The 24,375-nt window shown below is 38.6% G+C and overlaps 1 protein-coding gene across 1 annotated transcript in view; it reads left to right on the top strand.

Moving 5' to 3' along the window:
* The first annotated feature begins 13,114 nt into the window (after nucleotides 1-13,114).
* LOC122812253 (4F2 cell-surface antigen heavy chain-like) overlaps nucleotides 13,115-24,375 on the top strand; it is a 767,505-nt gene continuing 756,244 nt past the window's right edge. The window contains exon 1 of the mRNA XM_044084754.1: nucleotides 13,115-13,214. The gene's annotated coding sequence lies outside the window, so the exon portion shown is untranslated. The remainder of the gene's footprint in view (nucleotides 13,215-24,375) is intronic.

Genomic DNA, 24,375 nt, shown 5'->3' on the forward strand with positions numbered 1-24,375 from the left:
TAGCAGGTTAGCTATTTCGTCGGGTTCAGTATATGTAGTGCCATTAACAACCAGTTCTGCACACATCTGGGTTTTTCCTTTAAGGTTTTTGACATAGCTAAAGAAGGCTTTATGGTTATCCTTAGAGAAGAAGGCTAATTTGGACTCATAGTTAACTTTAGAATGCCTCACAAGGTGTCTTATTTACTTGGTTAAACAGAGGAGAGAATGCTTCTGATTCAGAGACCATTCATTCGTGTTCTTGGGCAGCAATTTCTTTCTCTTATTGTACAACCTGTTACTGGTGGATGTCCACCAGGCAGGCTTCTTCTTCTTTCTTGAGGATATTGTTTTGATCCTATCAGGTACAGCCGAGTCAATACATTTGTATAGATGCTTATACAAGGCATTGGTGTAAATCCCAGTATAAGTGCCGATGCCATCAGTGAGGGCAGGGGCTATGAAGCTATTAATGCTGTCACATATTAGGCTGTAATTGGCTTTGGAGATGTTTTTTAGTCTAGTTGCTGCTAATGGGGAGTCAGATGTTATTGTTACTTCTAATAAGACTGATTTATGATCACAACTCACTAGTGAGGGCCACATACATGGGATGGTGCAAAGATCACGCATGTTAGTGAGTGTCAGATCCAGAATATTCAGGCCCTTTGTGGGGTGTCAGCCAACAGGTCCAGGGCATTAGAATTTATGAAGTCCAAGAACCTTTGTACTAGTGTGTTAGTACATGTATAATTTACCCAATCTATGGATGGGTAGTTAAAGTCACGTAAAACCAGGATGTGGGTATCCTGGTTTATGGATGGGGGTCCTATAACTGGCAATAACTTGGAGAGGGTTGTTACCTACAGTCAACTGGATCTGGATTAGTTCATGGGAATCATTCTGTTTAACCAATCTAAAGACGTATTCATCTTTGGTGAATATTTCAGTTTGTAGTCTGAATGTGTGGAAGGCATTATAACCCGGTATGGCCAGGGTGATTTCTGTGACTTTGAACCAAGTCTGTGTGACTGCACAGATGTCAGCATCTTCTAAGGTGAAGGTTGCTTCCAGTGAGTGCAGTTTTAGGTTTAGTCTCCTAGCATTTAGCGGCATAACCTTGAGGTTGCATTTTGAAGATATTTTTATGTCGAGAATTTTGTTGTTGTGACATTGCCTAAAAAGGCATTATGGGGAGGAAAGAGCCTTAACCAGTAACCAAATCCCAGGGGTAACAGATGAAGATGCTCTCTGGCAAAGCAGAGTGGTTGATCTACCATGTCATCCTCACAGTATCCTTAACTGACCCAAATCTTGACTAGCTCTGGCTAGTTTCTCTCCCATTACACTCCTTACACAGACTCTTCGTAGCTCTGATCAACACCTCCTTGAGATTTATAAACCTAATAAAAACATTGATAAACTTCCCTATAGTTACTCAGTAGCCAAAGCCTGGAATAAATTGCCCCTACATGTCATAGTTATTCCTGATACTTACTGCTTAAAAAAACATTAAAAGACACCTCCTGGACCTGCTCATGTACTGACCCAACCTAATCTTCCTCTCCTTGCTATCTATCTAATCCATACATGATTTTCTTTTAGACCTTTCATCTATTTCTTCAAAATAGAACATATGACTTTCTTCTTAGATTCTGATATTCTGACATATTCTATAGTCTATGTTCTAACATATTATATAGTCTATGTTCTAACATATTCTATAGTCTATGTTCTAACATATTCTGTAGTCTATGTTCTAACATATTCTATAGTCTATGTTCTAGCATATTCTATAGTCTATGTTCTAGCATATTCTATAGTCTATGTTCTAGCATATTCTATAGTCTATGTTCTAGCATATTTCTATGTTGGTCTTGTTGTCATTACTTCTCACTATTAGCAGTCAAGTGGTATTTCTGCATTGAATGTAATTATATTGCTCTTATGTTTTATCTGAATATTCAAAATGTCTGAGGATTCTCTGCATTTTGCTTCAAAAGTATAAATTATTGTATTATGCTGCATATAGATAGTAATTGTGTTGTAACTTATGTTATCCCTCTGTCTATATCATGTATGTTTAAATCTGGAGCTTTTCTCCTCGGGTCTCCACTGAAACGGGGCACCTGCCCATTTGGACTAACCTGGTCAACAAATGCCAAAATGTCAAATGTCAAATATTATCCCAGGCTGACAGATACTGGATCCCCTTAGAATGACAGCAGAAACTAAGCCAATTGTTGACGTCAATCATTTTTTGTTAATACTGTGGTATCTCACCTTAGGTGATGGTAGTGTGCTGCTCAAGGCTTGGGACATGCCTGCCTGAACAACCAAAAACAATCAGTAAAACTGAAAACCAGACCTCTCAAGAGCCATGAAAATCCAGGACAAAACCAAAGTAAAAATCAAACTTTTACTATAAAACAGTAAAACAATTAAGCGCTGATATCAACCTACTGGATTTATTTATGGAAATTGTGCTTAAGTATTTAGAGGGACAATATTTCCAATAAAAGCAGGGAGTTGCGATGGGAACTAGTTGTGCCCCCATCTTTGCAAATATTGTCTTTCTACAATGGGAGAAAAATTTTTTGTTCAACAAACTTAACCCAGCCCCTTGGAAATTTCATGTGAGATACCTGGACAATATAATTATCATCTGTGATAGGGCTTGTGATGAAATTGAGGCATTTATTGACTATTTAAATTCAACTAAGACTTTTTTGAAATTCACATTTTCCTACCATTACTCAAGAGAGGTGGTGGTGCTGTGGTAGCATTGTCACCTCACAGTAAGACGTTGTCCTGTTCGATTCTGAGCTAGAGCATCTTCTGTGTGGAGACATGTGTGAATGGGTGTACCTTTGTTGAAGGTTGTGCATCAGGGCTGGCAACTCTGCACGTAAAAATCTACTGCCAATCATTAGTGGACCGGAGTTCCACTGAAAGACACAACAACAACTCAAGAATTAACTACTTGGATGTCACAATTGTTAAGGACACCCTTAATAAAAGACTGGTTAGTACCATCGACAGGAAACCAATGAGCTGCATATTCTAACAGATTTTTACATTATACTAGTAACCATCTCGAACATCAGAAAAAGGGAATTGTGAAGGGAGAATTTATTCACTTGGCCAGGATGATTTCAGAGGATGATCAATATATTTCTGAATGTCAAATTCTGACTGACATGTTTTGTGCCAGAGGTTATCTATATGATTTTGTCACAGACATTCAACATTCAGTTACTCAAATGAGAATGATGGACACTATTGTACCTTTGGTAAAAAGTACCTACAAAAGTGTGAAGGATATTTTTAAACATTCTGATAACTAAAAGAAGATACAATCCAGAGCTTTTGTGTTGGACTATACTCCTAAACATAGATTAAGTAGTTAAATAATAACAAAAAAAAATTGTCTATTTTTTCAGTTTTTGATATCTTGCTGGATAAAGTTGGAGTTAGTCCAGTTATGGTTAACCATAAAGGAAAATCTATAAACATATTTTGAAACAAGAAATTCTTATAACAAGCCATAAAAAGTGGGGAACTGCCAGATGTGGGTTTTATAGTCAATGCAAGCATATTCTGGTGGTTAACAAGATGAAAGTAAAATCATCTTTTCATTGTAATTGCAATAGCTTGGGGGTTGCATACCTGGCTAAATGCCAGAAATTTGAAAGTTTCTATGTGTGTAAAACCAAAAGAAAATGCAGGCAACGCATCTATGAACATGATCAGGACATTAGAAAATATAACGACAAAAATCCTTTAGCCAAACGTGAATCAGTATACTGACCATTATTTTTTTTGTTTTTTGGTTTGGACCACTTAGAAAAGAATCTCAGGGGTGGCCCATGGAAAGATCTGATTGAAGCACATGAACTGCAATGGCAACTTACATTGGATGCTACTCATGAGTCTGGCCTTAATGATCACACTTCTATCTGGAGTATTTTAAAGTTAAAACCTTATATTATTTAGTAGAGGTTATTGCCACTGCGTATTACTTTTGTAATTGTTGCTTCCTGTATGTATAGTAGTTTGAGATAGATGCTAGATTATTGAAATTATTGAATATGTTCATCAGGTGACCTTTGAGGTGAGGTATTTAAGTTAGTATGTGTGCTTTGTGTATTTGATTCTGAAGAATGCTGTATTTGCTTGGAAAAAAAGCACTTAATTGTTTTACCATTTTATACGAAAAGTTTGATTTTTACTTTGGTTTTACCCTGGTTTTTCATGACTCTTGAGAGGTCTGTTTTTCAGTTTTATATACCTGCATGAGACACATATACAGATAGCTCAGTCATGTCTCTCTTCATACAGTCCAGTGAAGTAAGCCTCGTCATTCACACCAACATGAACTATGATGGAGTCAAAACGGTACTTGTTGTGGAGAGACTTGAGTGTTTTTTTTTTTCTGGTGGACCCTGGCACCCATAGACAGCTGACCATAACCTTCTCCTTGTCCAGCCTGGTGAGTAGGACATCTGTGTGTCTCACTTTAGAGTTGTCTATGACCAAAACATTTGGTTTAGATGTGTTTTGCCTTAGGGGTTTATTTGCTGAGACACTTGTGCTTGTGGTTTTATGTGTATTGAGTGCTGTAGGTACTGTATTAGGTGTAGCATGCTTGTGTTTCAGAGGTCTCTGATGCCTAGATAAATTTCTGGGGAGTACCTCCGCATATGATGGCTTATGTATTGACAGCATGGTTTGTGCAGGAGGTGTAGTATGTGGGCTGGCAACCAGTTCAGTGTCATGGTTCAGTGAACGCAAGAGCAAGGAGTGCAAATTCTTAGTGTGTATGCATCTCTCACAAATTGAGCTTGAGTGGTTTAGGAGTAGTGGGTTGTCAGTGTACATGAGGCATTTGCTACAGTGACTCAGGATACCCATGTCAGTCAGGCTGGCGGGAGAAATGGAGGAGAACTGACCATCCATAATACTAGGTGTAAATTTGCTTACTTTAATAACGACAGTTGAAAATGTGCTGCCTAAATACAAGCTAAGTTAAGCAATTTTCAAAGAATCTGGCCAATGGAAATGCTCAATACTGAGCCTTATTCCAACAATCTCCAACTCAGATGGGTCCTTTGCTATACTCTTCTGCCACAAGGCTGCAGGGGGCCATCTTAATTTAAGATGGCTTTTTTGTTCTCAGATAATGCCAAACAGTCTAAATTCAGCTAATCTGAATCTAGCCTATGCTATAAAATACACAAGTATTAGAAAATGCAAAGTGCAGGAAAAACTGTTTCAAACAACAAATAGTTGAAAATGTGAAACAGCAAAACATTTAAAATGGCTAAAACACAGTTAAAAGTAGGTGGAAATTCAGTGATACACAGTTTAAAAGTGCAGTACTGTGAATAAAAGTACTGATTTCTTAGTTTTTGTTTGGATTCACTCCAGGGATCAGAGTGAGCACACCAATCCTAAAGCAGCTCCTGTAAACTGAGCACAGGCCCTTCCAAACATGTTGCCTAAATACAAGCTAAGTTAAGCAATTTTCAAACAAGTTGGCCAGTGGAAATGTTCAATACTGGATCTGGTGAGGTATATTGGTGAGTAGCAGGTTTATGAGAAAATGCATCCCAACTGTCGGTGTGAGGCTGGCATCATGGTTAAGTTGTTTAACTGCCACAGACAAGGTATATGGTTCAATTCTCATGTGGTTTAATTGGCTAGGCTTAAACTGGCCCAAAAAGGGCAGTCAGCCTACTACTAATCTATAAACCTATGTTTCTCATCAGGATGGTTTGGGGCTCAAGTGAGTCTGTACATTTTCTGAAAATGTTTTTGAATGTTTTTTCAGATAAGTGTAGAGCACCCGCAGGTGTAGCTGAAGAGATATGGGTTCCTTCCTACCTGACTCCAGTGACACCCCTATAGGCTCAATACACCCAGGTGGAAAGGGGGACAGATTTTATTCTAGGTGACGCATCTAGTTTTAAAAGGCAATAGCACAACCATAAATAAATTATTTCAATAGTGCACTCGTTAGCAAAGCAAGGTGAGATATGCATGCAATAAAAAACATACATCCACCCTCTTCCCCAGAACTCAACAGAAGAAAGTCTTGACATTCAAACATGCACAAAGAAGGCAGTAAAGCTTTATAATGCAGCAATACAAACACGAGAAAAAAATGCAATGTCATTAAGGAATAAAAGTCATAATACAACAATACAGATATGAGAAAATGCAATGTCATTGAGCAGCAAAATTTTTGAAGACAGCAGTACTAACACAAGCAAAATGCAATGTCATTGAACAATGATGAGAAAAGTAGAAAATCACCTAACAGAACTCTGGTAATCATCTATGGCTTCTCGGTACTAGGCCCAAGGGAACTCCTTCTCTTGCTGAATCATAGCAGGTGTGGAGTTGCTGGTTTCTGACTTCTCTCCTAATTTCACAAAATACCATCATCCAGGATTTCAGCCAGAGACAGACACAATCTGCTACTTCACTTCCCTGTCCCAAAGCACTAGAAAAGAAAATCCAGTCATGCTGCAAGACCCCTTTTTATTCAGCTACATGTTTCAGTCTTCCCTCCTTCAGCTAGTGTTCCATTCCTCTCTTTCACTTTCGAAATTGTCTTTTATATTCCTGAAAAGGAACTCCACCTTGTGGTGTAATGGAAAACTATAGTCTATTACTTCTACATGAAATACAGTGGAAGCTACACTCTCCCCCCACTTGAAAATCTTGGGCTCCCCCAAGTCAAAGGTAGATTAGCAGAAAATATTTACAAACACTAATGCACCATCAACTGAACAATATTTTTGCATTCAAAAGGTACATTCCACCAAGGGTAATCAGTCTTATGCTTAACTTGGGATGGGGTGTCACCACTGGAGTAGGAGGCATAGGGATTATGAGAGCAGACCCTCTGATGAGCTGTGGTTACAGGTTCCTGTGTACTATGTCCCAAATTGTTATAGGTAAGTCTCTGTGGGGGCTGAATCAGTTTCTGCAGTTTTGGTTCGGAAGAGACAGCTAAGGAATTTTGCTCAGAAGGTTTGTCACTCACATCACATTCAATGTCTAGTTCTTCAGTAGGCATATTGTCTACTTCTAAGATCTTCTCTTGCATAACTTCACTTTCGTTTCCCATAATGGTATGACTATCCTCAGCACTATTTTCTGAAGTTTGCATAGCAGGGCCTCCATCAGTATCAGGTTCTGCAAGAGGCCCAGAAACATTACTTAGTCTATTGTTAGGTCTGGGCTGCTCAAAATGACAAGAAACACATTCTGGTGCATTTACATTGAGATTACAGCCCACGGGGTCTTGAACATCCTCATAAAAAAGCCCACTGAAACCACAGTCATCATCCCTGTCCTCCTCTCCTTCAGCAGGAGAAAGAATAGGCTCTTGACTATTGGAGAGGATAGTTCCTTTCCACCTTAACCTTCTGGATCGCCTTGAGTTAGGCTTTTGCTGAGCCATTCTGGGTTACGGATTCATGAGTCTCACTGATTTTGCCAAAGGCATTAAGTTGTTTTGGTGCCAGGTTTCAATGGTTCTTCTTTCCCTTCAGGGCAAACTTGGTAGACAGGGATATTAGGTAGCTGAGAACAACTTATGTAAATCTCAGATCCCCAGTGGTCAGCTAGTTTATGCTTTCCTTGTAGTCCCAAATTTCTCAAAAGAACTCTGTCCCCTGGCTGCAAATCATGCATCTTTACTTTTTTGTCAGCCTTGTTTCGCTGATGTCTTTGTCCTGTTGATTTTTCAGCAAGCTCATAAGCCTGTCTGAGGTTCTTCTTGAGTCCTTTCATAGAGGTTCTAGCAGATGTATTCCTCTCTTCAGCTAAAGTTACCATGGCTTTCTGCAATTCTGCAACTGTCTCGGTGACTTGACCTATGGCGTCGGTCAGGGAAGACACCTGCATCTGCAACTGTGACACCTCTACATTGTGGACACTCTGGGCCATGACCCCTGTTTGAGTAGTGAGCATGGCTATAGGCTCCGCTAGTGTTCACTCACTGTTTTAGTTGCTGTTGAACACTGAGATTTGGCTTCCAAAAGGGCTTCCTCTTCCCTCACCTCTTTTACCAACTGAGAATAAGTTAGAGTCTCTTCCGTATTTCTCATCCTCATTTTCCACACAATGGGGTCCATAGCCTGAGCTCCCTGTAAAATTTGTCTGATCCATACTTGGTCAGCTACTTTTGGATCCCCCCCTTCGTTAGGATGATCTGGTGGAGGATTTTATCTAATCGCTTAATGTAGTCAGATAGTTTCTCACCAACTTCTTGGTATGTATGTTCAAACTGATACAGTAGGTCAGAAGCCCCTTTGGTCCTTCCAAATACATCCTGCAGTACTCCTAAATAGTCCTTGGCTGTACAATCTTGCTTACCCATCCTTGTGTTGCGTATGGTATCTGCAGCTAATCCCTTTAGACTTTCAGCTATCCACTGCTTCTTCTGAGATTCTGGGATATCCCACTCCTCAAGGGCTTGTGAGGCCTGATCCATCCAGGATTCAAAATCTTCTTCTCCCTGAGGTATGAGTTGTTTGCCAGAAAAGAAACGCAATTTGCGGTAGCCAAACCCAGTGAATGGCAGTGTAGGCTTTAAGCATTTTTCTACAATACTTCCCAAAGCATTCAAAACTTCAGGCCCTATAGTATTTATGGGCAGTGAAACTGCAGCTTCTGGGTTCATGTTTCTGCTGGATTTGCTTTCCACATGTATAGGGGAATAGGGTGGAGTCCAAGGCAGTAAAGGCAATCCCGGACGAGCCCCCAAATGTAGTGCACCCGCAGGTGTAACTGAAGAGATATGGGTTCCTTCCTACCTGAGTCTGGTGACACCCCTATAGGCCCAATACACTCAGGTGGCAAGAGGGACAGATTTTATTCTAGGTGACACATCTAGTTTAAAAAGGCAATAACACAAACATAAACAAATTATTTCAACAGTGCACCAGTTAGCAATAAAGCAAGGTGAGATATGCATGCAATAAAAACATACATTTACCCTCTTTCCCGGAACTCAACAGAAGAAAGCCTTGACATTCAAACATGCACAAAGAAGGTAATATCAATGAGCAGTAAAGCTTTATAATGCAGCAATACAAACACGGGAAAAATGCAATGTCATTAAGCAATAAAAATGTCATAATACAACAATACAGATATGAGAAAATGCAATGTCATTGAGCAGCAAAATTTTTGAAGACAGCAGTACTAACACAAGCAAAATGCAATGTCATTGAACAATGATGAGAAAAGTAGAAAATCACCTATCAGAACTCTGGTAATCATCTATGGCTTTTCTGTACTAGGCCCAATGAAACTCCTTTTCTTGCTGAATCATAGCAGAGATGGAGCTACTGCTTTCAGACTTCTCTCCTGATTCCACAAAATACCATCATCCAGGATTTCAGCCAGAGACAGGCACAATCTGCTACTTCACTGCCCTGTCCCAAAGCACTAGAAAAGAAAATCCAGTCATGCTGCAAGGCCCTTTTCCCTTCAGCTATTTGTTTTAGTCTTCCCTCCTTCAGCTAGTGTTCCAGTCCCCTCTTTCACTTTCGAAATTGTCTTTTATATTCCTGAAAAGGAGTTCCGCCTTGTGGTGCAATGGAAAATTACAGTCTATTACTTCTACATGAAATACAGTGGAAGATACATAAGTTTAACTGTTGCTATCAAACTGTACTGTAGCACATACACTTTACCAGCTATTACATGAAGGAATACTCATTTCTTTTTCATGTGGAAGGTTGCTCACTGTATAGTACAGTACTACCTGCTCGTGTATTGGGTTAGGTCCAGCCAATCCCTGCTAGAGCTACAGTTAGACAGTTACGACCATTACTCTCAGTCTTCTGCAGAAGCAGCATGATCCCTCACTTGTCTATTGCATCCTCCCAGTTTGTGACTGCCTTCAGATTTAATTACTTGCATCCTATTAACTTTCTAGGTTTCACTGTCATGCTGTCCCAGAAGTTTTCATTTCTTAAACATTTTAATTGTATAATTTTCACACCAATTATTTTTTATTTGAGCATTTTCCCCTTTATAGAGCAACAATAATCACTTGTATTGCTGTTACTATTTATGTATTTATTTTGTATAGGTTATGTTTCTTTTGTTAACCAGTTAAATGGGCTGGTAAAATAGCCGTTTTCAGCCACAACCTAAGCCATAACAACAATTCATACATATTATACAAATAACAAAAATGAATGAGTTTATAAAAGACATACAGAAAGATTTCAATGAAATTGTACATTGTAAATACATTATGTATGATGGTAAATTAGGAAATAATAAATAGATGGAATGCAGTGTAAAACAAAATCAGGAGTACAGTAATAATACAAAGTTTGGCTAACCAGATTAATTATTGTTATAGACCAGTGTGTTGATCACAAGTCTGGACATCTCATCTCTAAGACTTGATATATACTGTACTTACACAGTATATCTTGAGCGTAAAAAAAACTCAGGCATTGAACTGTTAAATGACTTATGGTGGTTAACTAGCAGCATTAAGTTTCTTTTTCTAGGAGCTTCCATAACTTTGATTTAAATTCTGTTAGTGTTAGCTGTGTTTGGATTTCATTAGAGAATCCAGGTGGCTGGTTTGAGTCTGGAAAAGGTTTCTCATCTACAGTGATTTTGAATCTTGACCTGATAAGGGTAAGCTGTACTTCCTATATGGATCTTAAGGAGTAAGTCTGATCTTTAAAGGTAAGTTTTCTCTTTAGTGCGGAACTGAAACCTAGTTTTATGATTTTAAACAACAAGGCACACAGTAGGATGTCATCTCTTTTTGAAATAAGACACCAAACAGAGGCCATTTATCAGATCGTAGTAATGTGCCTATGCCTGGGTGCCTGCTAGTAAAATAAATCTACAAATCTTATTTTCAACAATTTGTATTATTTTCATATTGTAAGAGGACTGAAGGATTATCAGTGGTAAGCAGAATTCTAGCTTTGGAAGAAAAATGTTATTTCAGGAGCTTTTCAGATTTCTTAGCTATATAACAGAGATTTAAAATGAACCTATAGTCTTTCAGTTCATTAACAGAAGCAACTTTTGGGAGAAGGTGTGATAGCAGCATGTTTGAAGGCAGCAGGCACCATTCTTGTAGTAACAATTTTACATTTAGAAAGGGTACCAGAAACCTTCAAACTAGGATCTGCTGGATAGCCAATTTACAGTGCAGTGGACAACACGGGGTTTACATTGTTTGTCTAACTTTTAAATAATACCAGCATGAGAGAATAGTGTAAAAAGCTTTATCCCTGTCAAAATAAGTAGTGTGTACAAAGTGACCACTTTTCACAGCCTCTGTAACTGTTTTAAAGAAGCTTACTAGGTTCAGGAGACTTTTCACAAAGCCAGAATGAGTGAGGTCTAGATCAGTTAAGTTGCCAATTTTTGCACAAATTAGTTTTCCTATGATATGTTCCATGGATTTCCATATAAGTCTCATGAGGCCAATAGACCTATAATTACCTGGGTCTGTAGAGGGGTCACCCTTGAGTGGACAAGTCAGAGTGATTATTCTCCAGGCATCAAGGATAAACCCTGCTGACTGGATGAAGTTGAATAATTTAAGTACAGGTTCAGCTAGTACATACTTGGTACAGATGAAAATGTAGCCTGGCATGTTATCTAGTCCCATATAGACATTAGCTTTAGCCTTTGTCACAGTGCTAGTACTTGTTCCAAGGTGATTATAATGAAAGTTACATTTTCAGTGTAAAATAGACAATAAATTTATCTGCTGATATATTGGCTATACCCTTGGAATTGAAATGTGTGATATATGGGCCATCTTTTCTTGTTTTTTTTTTTGTGTATTTTCCCATGACAAAAGCACTATCATTGTATTAAACACATGGAGCAAGAGGTGCTCAGATCATATTCTGTAACTTGCTTCTCCTTCAGACAAATAGTGCTTACCACATGGACAGGCATGCCCTTCTGTGAAGTATAAGCTGCTGATATCACTGTAACAAGTCTGATACCTTTCTGTAACTACAAAGGTCACTTGATTTAGCAAAAGATTTTAAAGTTAAACCACATTTACTTTCCAGTATACTGAATGCCTGATACAAATTCCGGAAATAAACCATGGAAAATAATATTAACAGGCATCAAGTAACCTTCACCGTAAGTTGTACTGCTTCTGCCCTGGTGCTAATGCATACAAAATATTTGTATAGAGTGGTGTGCTTTTGGGTGTGTGTGCATTTTGGGGTAGAGATATCACTGCCCAGTGCTTGTAACAGTAGAAGCCCTCCCCATGTCACAGAACATTTTCATTCCAGAACACTTACATAGTGAAAATGATATTGGAAATGTTAAGGGTAACAGGCCACCATATCCAGTGAGCTCTTCCCATAAATATAAACACATGAACTGCACAAACCTGCGTACCCCCACCCCAGCCATCAAACCTTGGCTTAAGAGTTTCCCTAACGGTAATAAAAGTTTCTAGCCAATACTCTTGCAGTTTAATGACATCCATTGACCTAGGACAAAATGAAACATTTGTGAAGACATAACTTTACTGCAGACTTCCTGCTTCAGCTTTGAACTAGGATAGCACCTTAAAACAGCTGGATTCTAGGGTTTATCTGCACATATAATGTTATTGGAAAATGAAAAAATAAGTATGGATATTTGCCTTTAAACAACAGCCCATGTACAAATACTTATTTTCTAATGCACTGCCACTAAAAGCTATAGTTTGAAATTCAACGGTTATTTCAGTCATTTAAAACAGTCATACAAAATTGCATTATACAAAGATTAATTGCATAATTTAAGCCAATCTTATTCGGGAATCCATTAAAATTCATATAATAAAAATGTGTCTATCTAAAACCTTTGCTGCCCTTCCATTTTAGACATGTGATACATAAAACATGCTGATGGCAAAGATGAAGTCTGTACTACAAACTCTTATTACTATTGACAAGCATTAAAGGCAAATGTTGCACATCAAGTATTCTGTAATTACTACCTTGGATTTCATAAATGAAGATAGCAAAGTGGCTGTTTGCAGTTGTATACCCCCCCCCAAAAAAAAAAAATGATGTTAACTGACATCCACTTGATCTCTGTTGCACTTTTTTATGATGTCATCAAGATGCATCGGCTTTGACAACATATAATGAAACAGTGGGAAGAAGTAATTTTAACATGCCTCAAGAGTGAATTGTAGCAGTGCATCTGTATGTAAAAAGTAGATTTTAGCTTTTTGCTTGTAGTACATTTAATGTTTTTGTATGGGTTGGATTTTCTTTGTGCTTGAGGGATTTGTTAGTGTCATAGTCTCGATCTGCAGTTTTAACAATGCATGCAGACTCTGACTTTGATTAGGCATAGAGTCACACCCTAAATGTTTGTATGCTCACAGTGATTACTAATAACAGGAACTTTTACTCTATTGTGTTACCTGTTCATTTACAGGACTGTGTTGAGCCTTTTTGACTTGTGTATATATGTTAAGGCACTGCAAAAGCAGTAGTGTTGAATAGCTTGTTAGAACTGATTCTATAATGTTTTATGGCTATGAAATGCAGAAACCTTTTGTTGTATGTAGTTTACTGGTGAAATAATTTTAATCTCTACCTGTTAAATGTATTTGCTCATTGAATTAAGGATTTTAGCAGTAGCAGACTGTGCTATGCCTTATTAATGTTTTAGATTGGGAAACAGTATGGTATATTAAGCAAGGCCAATAGAGCTAAGAGATATGTTAAGTGTTGTGAACTGATGGCTGACTCTGCATGTGATAGCAGTATTTGATTTGTTTGTTGCAAAGAATGTTATTTATTTATGCCAAAATGTTTGGAGTTAATTACTACTGAGTCATTACTTAAGTATGTTAACAGATGTTACTAATAATATTAAATATTATTTCCCAACCTCCATTTTACTTTGTGTCAAGAAATGCTACAAGCTTTTGCTTTAACAAAAGAAGATGATGTGATCCTTCCCTTAAAAATGTTTTAATTCAGGTAGATATTTGTGTACTTGATAGCTCACATGGGACTCTCAGCACATCAAATGTCAGCATTTACTTAAATAAGCTCAAAAGTGGGATGTGAGATCTTTAAGTTGTGGAAATGGGGAATTGAAAACCCTGTGAAACTGCACCAGAGTATGAAGAGATTGATGCCAGTATCAGACACCCATGCCTTACCTGTGTCTTGCCTGGTGGGCATAAGCAGTGAATAACCTGAGGAGGAGTTTATGTCAAGGTATTTAGTTTGCTTCAGCGTTTTCTGTAGCTTCAAGGTAGGAAAAGAAAAAAGAATATTTCAAAACCACTACAAGGAGATCAATAGCCATAATTAAGTTGATCTGTAATGACACAGGCCTCCTCCAAATTTTGATAATGGTGCTTTGCCATCCAGGTAAAGAGCCTCATACATTTTACTGGCTGTTTTAAGTCTCAATAAAAATAGTCTTTAAAAGGATGCTTAAAGGAAAAATAAAGTACATCTCTGGCCTATAGATGATTGCGCAGGGTTATTAATGAGCTGATTATACAATATTGGGCCTACAACTAAACAACAGACAGAAATATAACCTCCAATGTCTACTGACTTATTTTTTTCACACCACCCCAATCCCCCACTACCCCTTGTGCAAGAACTAGAAACTATATTGCTTGATTATTTTGCAGTACAGCAATATATTTTTTTTCATAAAAAAACAACACTCCTTTACTTTACATGGTAAATCGATTCTACTCTAAAAATGCAGCATACATGTTTTAACTCTATTTTGCTTCCTTTATTTATTCATTCTCTGATAATGGGGGGGGGGGTGCATCTGTCTGATCTTAGCCTGGTAGTAAGTAGACACAAAGGAGTGAAACTATTATAGAGTTGGACAGTTGGACTTTTACAAATGTCTGTTTTGTAGTTAAAAAAAAAAAAAAAAAAAGATTTTTTACACTCATAAGAATGAGCCACCTCTTACTGCCTCTGCCGAGTTCCACTTTGTTTTTTCCCTTTTAGTTAAAAGAGACAAAAGATCTGCACCATAATTTCCACTTGACAAGAAATAATGGACGTAACTCCTGTGATTATTTTAGTTTTGTTGTATATTTGGGCTGCAATCCCCAGTGAGACATTCCAACACAATGAGGAGATAACATACTTGATCTCATCATCACGAACATTGGAGCACAATGTTCAACACCGGAAGTATACCCCTCACTGGTGAGATCAGATCACAAACTAATCTCGCTGGAGGTCCTCATCCCACCCCCACCTGAAATAAAAAAGACCACAGTAAAGAACTTCTCAAAAGCCGACTTCACACTTCTAAAGACTAGTGTGGTCTCCTTTCAGGCCCCGGAAAACAATACTCAAGCCGCTGAATCACTTACAAACGCCTTCTACCAGCACCTGCAGGACTGCATGGATAAGGCAATCCCAAGCAAAACAAAGACTCTTTGTATCAAAGGCAAGCGTCCAGTCTGGTGGACCCCAGCCATAAACAAACTCTACAACAAAGGAGGAAGCTACTACAAGATAGAGCAAAATCCTTAAAAGGTAAGACACCCTTGATCACTATAAGTAAAAACTAAGAGCTCTCATAAAATCATCCAAAGCAAATTTCGAGAGAAAAATAGCTAAAGACTCAAAAGACAATCATAAGGCCTTCTTTAGCTATGTTAGAAACCTAGGAGGAAACTCCCAGATATGCTCAGAACTAGTTCAAAATGATGTGAAGATTACTGATCCTACAGACATTGCCAACATACTGGCTGACAGGTTCAGTGCAAACTTCTCCCCTCCCCAAAAGGAGAGATATCTATACCAAATGAGTGCAGCCCCCAAACATCTCCAGCGCCCAAGTGAGAACTGCTCTCTCCAAAGCAAAAACACAGCATCCATGGGACCCGATGGTGTCCCGGCTGTGTGCTCCACGAACTCAATGAGGAATTAAACCCACAGCTAGGACAGCTATTTAATCAAAGTCTTACCTCTGGATCCAGGAGTGGCGCACTGCAACTGTGGTCCCACTTCACAAAGGCGGTGCCTCCACAGACCCTGGAAATTACCGCCCATTAGCTTGACAAGCCTTATCTGCAAAGCCATGGAGAGGATCATAATGGACCTCATAAATAAAGACATAGGGAATTTGAAGACTTTGGATCCAACCCAGTTTGGCTTTGTCAAAGGCAGATCATGCCTTTTAAACTTGGTTGACTTTTGAAACAGTCACCAAAGCCATTGATGAGGGAAAGGCAGTCCATACAGCCTACCTCGATCTGGCTAAGGCCTTGATACAATACCCCACTCGGGTATCATTGAAAAACTCATCAGCTTAAATGTTAACCCATACATCACAAGATGGGTTGCAAACTGGCTGAGTGACAGAACCCACAGGGTCAGAGTTGCTGGCGCCATGTCAGACTCAAAGCCTGTCACAAGTGGTGTCCCACAGGGCTCAGTCCTGGGCCCACTCTTGTTTGGCATCTACTTTTCCAAGTACAAGCAAACACAGGAGGGTTATGGCTGACAAAGTTTGCAGATGACTGCAAACTGGGCGCCATAGTAGAAAACACATCTGACACAGATATCCTTCAGAAGGGTCTCACAGAAACGGATAACTGGTGCCAGAGCCACGGCCTAAAGTTAAATGCCAAAAAATGCATAGTCATACCCTTCGGGAAAAACAAGGTTACCCCTAGCTACCAAATAGGTGGCAATCCACTGAGCACAGAAGAAGTTATCAGGGACCTGGGGACCCAGGTTGATAGTAGTCTGTCATTCGGCACCCATGTAGCTAGGAAGTCCTTCTACATTGCCCACCTTATCATGAAGGGATTCTCATCTAGATCAAGGGAGGTCATAGTCTCCCTTTACTCATCACTCATCAGACCAATGATTGAGTACAATGCCCCATTCGGAATGTATCTGACCCGACACTTGCAGCAGCTGGAGAGGCCACAAAAGTTCCTCACCAAAAGGATAAAGGGTCTCAAAAATCTGTCCTATGCTGCCCGACTGAAAGAACTCCAGCTCTATTCAGTCGCTTACCGCTTGCTCAGAGGTGACCTTTGCCTAACATACAAGGCCATGTCAAACCCAGATTTGATGAATATGCTTCACCTCAAAAAATCTAGATCCATCAGAGCCACAAGGGCGGGAGACTTAAACCTCGACACGGCTATTAATAGGACGTGCTGGAGGGATAGATTCATCACCCAAAGACTCCCTATGCTGTGGAACAAAATCCCGGTACATGTGAGGCAGAGCACCTCGCTGGCCTTGTTCAAGAGAAATCTTGACCAATGGATGGGAGATCGCAGATATAATCCAGGAATTACCTCAGTGTCACTGCTCGACAGAGGCACAGCAAAATAATGGGTATAGTTCCCCATACTAAAGGGGTGGCGTAAGCCACAAAACAATGGGCTAGGCTTATAAATGCCCTTGGGCAGATAGCCTAGTATGAACCTATGAACCTATGAAGTGTCAGGTATGCTGTGCAGACCAATCAGGTAGTGAACGCTGATATCAATTGTTTATCTGTCTGTCTTTTTTTGCCAGGAAAGTACAACTGCGCAAATCCTATTTCCAGCAGAGGTTCAGGGAGAAAATCTCCAACTGATACACAAAGATACATTACATAGATATTTCTTAAGACATCTACATACAAACAGAGAATTGTTCTGTAGTGACACTATACAAAGATAAAAAAGGTATTTATTCTGTGAATGGGCGTGCCTTCGTTGAAGGTTGGGTGTTGGGCTGGCAACTTGGCACCGTAAAAAGCCACTGCCAATCATGAGTTGACCGCTGTGGTGGCCCCTAATATTCTGTAGTGACACTATACAGTGATAAGAAAGGTATTTATTCTGTGAATGGGCATGCCTTCGTTGAAGGTCGGGTGTTGGGCTGGCAACTCAGCACCGTAAAAATCCACTACCAATCATGAGCAGACCGGAGTTCCGCTGTGGCGACCCCTAACCGGGAACATCCGAAAGTCTTTTTATTCTGTGGTGATATTAAATTCAAAGTATAAAACATTTAGTATGCAAACAGTTTATGTGCAATAAATGTGACAGGGAATCATCAGACATGTAAGATGTGAGTAAGCATGGCTACAGTGTAGATGTTAGGAATACATAAAACTGAGGTGAGAAGTGTGAAACATTATTCAGTAGGCAGTTAATCATTAGACAAGGGGAAGGAAGCACTGTATAGCTGATAGTGAAGGATAGTGAGTGTAGGAATTCTAGGGCACTTACTAGTAAACAGCTTAAAAATGCTTGGCTGGAACCTTTCAAAATGCAGTGATGTGGAGAATAATTGCCCAAGTATATTGGAAGTGAGAAGTTAAATTTTAAAATGTATTACCTAACCATGACAACTAGTGGAGCAGAGTGTAATCAGCTTTCCATATAAATGTGTTGTTTTTACTTTTCATTTTGCTAATAAGGATGGCCTCCTAACTATAGCAACTAATGAGTTTTTAGTATCCAGAAAATGCATGTAATCCACCGTGTTTTAAGTATAACACCTTTGTTTGACAATTGGTGAGAATATGTAATGATATAATACTGAAAAACAACCTTTTTTTTCTTTTTATAAAGAAGTTGGTTTTGCTTACCTAGAATGCCTTGTTGTTGTATGTAAATCATTGGCCATCACCTCCTCTGGCATATTATGGATGCAGTTGCACATAAAAAAATGAGTAAAAACTGTGCCCAAAACATCAAGGAACACTTAACTACTTGCAAGTTTTACACATTCCTTACAGTTACTGAAAATGTTCTCCCCAAGTTCCTAAAGTAATATCCATTTTGCCTTCACCTACTATAGCTTACTGTCATATTTCACTACTTTAGACCCTCTGTCACCCCACTCTTACTTCTCAAATATCCTTGGCTCCATTTCTTTCCTTCACCTTCTACCTGCTCTTCAGTCCCTGCATTGCTGAATACTGTTTACTCCAAGGAGGTACCAGTGCTGCTAAGCACTATTACCCTACTCCCATTCATGGTATAGTCAAGATTTGTACTGTAACTGCAGCTATGATACTGTCAAGTCTGTGTGGGTGTTTTTTTTTTTTTTTGTTTCCTTGTGGGCCGAGCCTGAAAATAATTCATGTAGACCAGTATTCTGCATCAGCTGTCAAAGAAAGAAAACAATAAATGAGTATAACTGGAAAATAAAAATAATTTAAAACAAAGCATGAAAAGAGCAAAACCTACTTTAAAACACAAAGCACTAAATAGCAATTTCAAGTGATATGCAAGTTTAACTACGTTTTACTAAACTAAGTTTTTAATAAGCATTGTCACACTAATGAAAGCTTTGTAGTTACCTATGGAATTTGAAACTTCTACTTTTTGGAGCTTCTCTGTCCTACCCTGCAAATAAATGGCAAGGGAGTGACGGGAGTAGCCCACTTGCCTTCCCTGGTGGGCTGGGGCTAGATGCTTGCATTCTGGGACACACTGGTACTGTGATTGTCCCAATGGAGACTGGAGAAACCAACTCTCATGCTTCAGTTGGGGGGGTAGAACTGCTTGATGGGAAACGCTCCTTGCAAAACTTAGAGAATCTCCATTTCTGCATCCCATTGCATGGTCTTTCTTCAGTGCTCCACTGAGTGCATGTAGAGGACAGGACAGCAAAAACAGAAAATGAAATCTTCCCTGAATGATGGCACCTCCTGATCAACTAAGTGGTCAGGAGAGGGCCTATAATTGTGTACTATGGTAATATTTCTGCTGGAAAGTTGAAACAAAACAATATGACCAACTTGTTTTGAAGAAGTACCTGGTAACTGCTGAAGGTGATGTGGAAGAAAAACATGTGAACAGGTAAAGCCACACTTCACCACCACAACAACGTTGAAACTCCTTTAATGAAAATAATCCTTTAAAACAAAGAACTTGATGGTTTAAGAGACTGTTGGTAGAATAAAATAAAAAGCTGTTAACTTTGAAAAATTTGTAGCTTTGTAAGTAAGTATTTAACTCTCACAACGATAAGTGCTTTCGGCTATGCCTTCTTCAGATCGTAAGGGGAACAGAGTTGCATTTCCATTAGTAGCTTACTCTAAACCAATCATTTCACTTCTTTCCAGTCAGTGCCTCTACCTGCTTAGTCATTCAATGGGTTTTGGGTGTATATCTCAATTGGATTGGTCTGCAGCCATTCATGTGTCAAAATCAAGGCACACCTTTATTCTGCCCTATCATAGGTCACCTTCCTTTCAAGATGGCTCTCAGGGGCACTACAGCATTTGGGCCTGGTGGTTTATCAGCTCTTAAATTCACAATCCATCTCACCTCATTTAACTCCATCTGATTAGTAATGTCCCCTTTTTTTATTCCATATGATGTACATTCTATAACTTTAAAGTTAAAGTAATGTGTCGGAAACTCCATAACATGGTTTGCTAAGGCATTCCTTTGGTCCCTGTTATGAATATCCCTTGTATCTCAGGACCCTGTTCTTTAAAAGTTGATCAGTTTTGCCTATATAGTATGCTGGGCAGAGCTTGCAGGTTGCTATATATACCACATGTCAGGTATTACAGTTTGCATAACATTTGAAACAATACTCCAAACCATTTATAGGATGCCAGAACAAGTTACTAGTATCTTTCACATTGCAGGCTCTACACTTCCCACACTTGTAAGTTCCTCTCCTATTCAAGATATATTCAGTTGGAAAGCCAGCTTTTTGACATAACCTCTTCAAATTCCTTTTTATTTTTAAAAGTAAGCTTGGGTTTTCCCCCCACTATATCACGTAATTTATTATCTTGCATCAATACTGGTCAAAATTTACAAATGATATCGCACACTTCTGTATTATTGCTAAATGACAGTGTAAATCTGACTTGTTCGTTCGTAGAATTGTGTTTAACATTTTCCTTTTTATGAGTAGTAGTGAGGCCACTACAAAAAGGTCGGCGTTGTCTTTCCTTAGATTACTCGCTCAGCATTTAGGGTTGTTTCTTTCTTCCTATATCCCCTCTCCTTCAAATATCCTTGGAGGTTTGATCTTTCATGCTCAAAATCAGACTCTCTGGTGCATAGGCTAGATAGATCAGCAATCTCATTCTCCATAATACGTTTAGTAATGTGTCTGGGGTGCATACTACTTTTAAATAGCTAGTGGTTCCTCCAGGTGTTTTTCCTGAATATACTGGTTTCTAGCCCAAAGTCCGCATCTAGGCTGACTTTTACTTCCAAAAAAATCTGTACTTTCTTTAGAACATCGCATTGTAAATTTGAGAAAGTTTGTAGTTTGGTTTAAGTATTTAACAAAATGCTCAAGTTCATGTTGTCCTCCTTTCCATAAAAGGAAGACCTCATCCACAAAGCGTACTATGCCATGGATTGTTATTGTTAAACACTTTTTCAGTCTTCCATACAGAAAGAACTAAATCTGAGTAACTATTGGCGCATGGGGTGCCCATAGCTACCCCCCCATCGTTGCCAATATATTTCCTTCCCATATACAAAAACATTCTAAGATTATCTCACGTAGGGAGCAGATGTCCATTTTTGCTCTTGCATTTGTTCTTAGACTTGATATTCTTATAACTTCATAGCTGTTAGGGACAGAGGTAAATAAACTGCAAATATCCATGGTAACTAATAGTATGTCTGGCTGGTATTTAACTTCTTCCATTACTAGATTTACCTTTGATAGAAAGTTCCCTGTATCTTGAAGTACTTTTGCAGTCTGAGTTAGCATGGTTCTAAGTTCTTTCTCTACATAAATTGATAGGGGCTCTGTTAGCCACCCTCCTCCTGCCACGATGGGATGTAATGGTGGATCTTTAACATCCTTATGGATTTTCGGTAATCCGCTGATAGATGGTATCATCGGGTGTGTTGTGTTAAAGTTCTTGTGGTATGAGGCCTTCTAATAACATATCATTCAGATCACTGTTTACTTTCTGTATCATTTGATCTAACTTCAGTTGATTTACCTTTTGATAGGTTTTCTCATTTTCCAGCATTCTCTTCATTTTTTCTCTATACCATCCTGATTGTAGTAACAATAGCACCCCCTTTGTATGCAGGTTTTATTACCACGTCCTTAATCTTTAACATGTATATATAACAGTCACTGATAACACTTAACCCCATCTCACAAGTAAATTATCATTGACAGCACCATTTACATTACTACTTTATCAAATAACATTTAATTTGTCATGATAATTTTTATAAACATACTGTTGTGTGCAGGGTTTTGCCTTGTTTTTTCTTGCTTAAACTGTTTAACAGTTTCAGTTGGCTATTGGCAGTTGCTTCTTAATGAATCTGTTAGCCCTGTTCTGTTCACAGAATCCATTCTGTGAACGTACTGCTTTAACTGGTATAGAATTTATGACAAAAATGCCTATGGTTATTATTTACTGATGGCCAGCTCTTTCATTTGCAAGGTTGTGACTGCCTGGACTTAAAACCTAAAATCTATTTAGTTAAAAAACAGTAAAAATACAAAACGTAATATGGATTTATTTTTATCTACTGTCTGACTACAAGGGTTAATGTTAAGAGCCCTGTGCTAATACAACATTGAACCTCTTTTTAATTGAAAATAAAAGTTTTAAATGTTTATCTTCCACACTTTTCTTCCAAGTCTTCTTTTCCTGAACTCTGTTATAACATCTTACCAAGACCAACTGGAATCCAAAAACGTACCACGGAGCCCTTGTACCAGCAACAACAAGTAGGTAGTCTTAACGAATTTATTTATCACAAACATTTTCGCCGCACAAAGGTGCAGCTTCCTCAGAGAAAACAAATTAACAATGAGGTAAAAGTGCACGCCCCTTTTATACAAAGCAAAAGGGAAATGACAACATGATAAGGTGAAACTCATTGTAGTAATTAGTAAACAAGTAGAAGCCTTCACAAGAACAACTTGTTCCTCAAAGAGAAAATGCAAACATTAATTCATGTTAGTAATAAGCATTTCAAAATGTGGAATGTTACCAAAGAAATAAACATAAAGTTTAAAATGACATATTTAAAATTCTTAAAATATGTGAAAGAAATCATAACGTTAAAGTAAAAATTCAACATAAAAAGTCATTCAAATAACAACTCATAAAAAAGTAAGTATAATATGCAGTAATGGATTAAATCTTAGTAAAAAAGTAATGGTAATCCATTATAAGTATGAACCATAATGAGCAACTGTGTACCTTAAAGATATTATTGTATAAACAACAATAATAACTAAAATCTAGGCAATATTTAACATGAGAGGTGCTACAACAAAGGCACGTCACATGAAGTCAGAAACAAAAAAATTTTGTATATTTTAAAAAAAGTCTTTATGTATGCATAAGAAAGTAAGGAATATCTACAAATGGGGGTACTACCTTAAATAGCTCCTCAATTTGAGTACTGCTGAGATGTTACAGTTTTCGTTTAAACCCGGTAGCAAAATCGTCTAAACGCAGTTGCCACTCCAGTTCACGTACTTCTAAGAGTAGAGTTATTGGGCCTCCCGGATGTTATTGGTCACTTGATCTATGGCCATAAACGAGAAAGAGTGCCCAGGGTGGTTGGCAATGTGTTTAGCCAAAGCGTTAACGTCAGAGTTTTTCTTAATTGCATACATATGTTCATAGACACGGTCCCTAAGTCTGCGATCAGTCTTTCCCAGATAAAATGAGGGACAGCAATCACAAAGAGCCAGGTATACAACTGATCTACTTTCACAGTTGAGTGGAGCTTGGATTAAAAACTTCCTGTCCCTTATAATGTAGGTCTGCCCTACCTTCATTTTGTAACACCAGTTGCAAAAACCACATGGGTACATCCCTGTACGCCTGTTAAAGTTTTTTTTAGTTAGGTCCCTCTGTAGAAGTTCCTTAAGATTGTTGTTCCTCTTGAAGACAAAATTAGGACAGGGGCCTAATTTCTCAGAGAGGCCAGGACTCCCCAAGATGAATTGCCAGTTTTTCTTAATCAATGCAGTGGTAGTCTGAGTGTTAAGACTAAATGTGTGGACGTAACTAATGGCAAAATCGCTACATGGTTGGTCAGAGAGATGTCATTAGAAGAGGGGAACACTCAATGGGTGACAGTAGTGTGTTATTAGAACTAAGGTCAAGTAGTACATGGCTTTGCAAGATAGGTTTATAAACCCCGTTTATCCTTTTGGCTGTAACTTCAAGCCTAATTTCATCAATGAGATTCCTCGGGTAACCCCTATTAAGGAACATGTTACACAAAAGTGTGCATTCGTTCTGGAAGGTGTCAAAATCACTACACATTCTAACAGCCCTAACCATTTGGCCCTTCACAATAGATTTCTTTTGTTTGAAGGGATGGTGGCTTGTGAAGTGCAAGAACGAATTACAGTAAGTTGGCTT

This window comes from Protopterus annectens, chromosome 1.part0, assembly GCF_019279795.1.
Source record: "Protopterus annectens isolate FY-2018-M chromosome 1.part0, PAN1.0, whole genome shotgun sequence".
Classification (NCBI taxonomy): Eukaryota; Metazoa; Chordata; order Ceratodontiformes; family Protopteridae; genus Protopterus; species Protopterus annectens.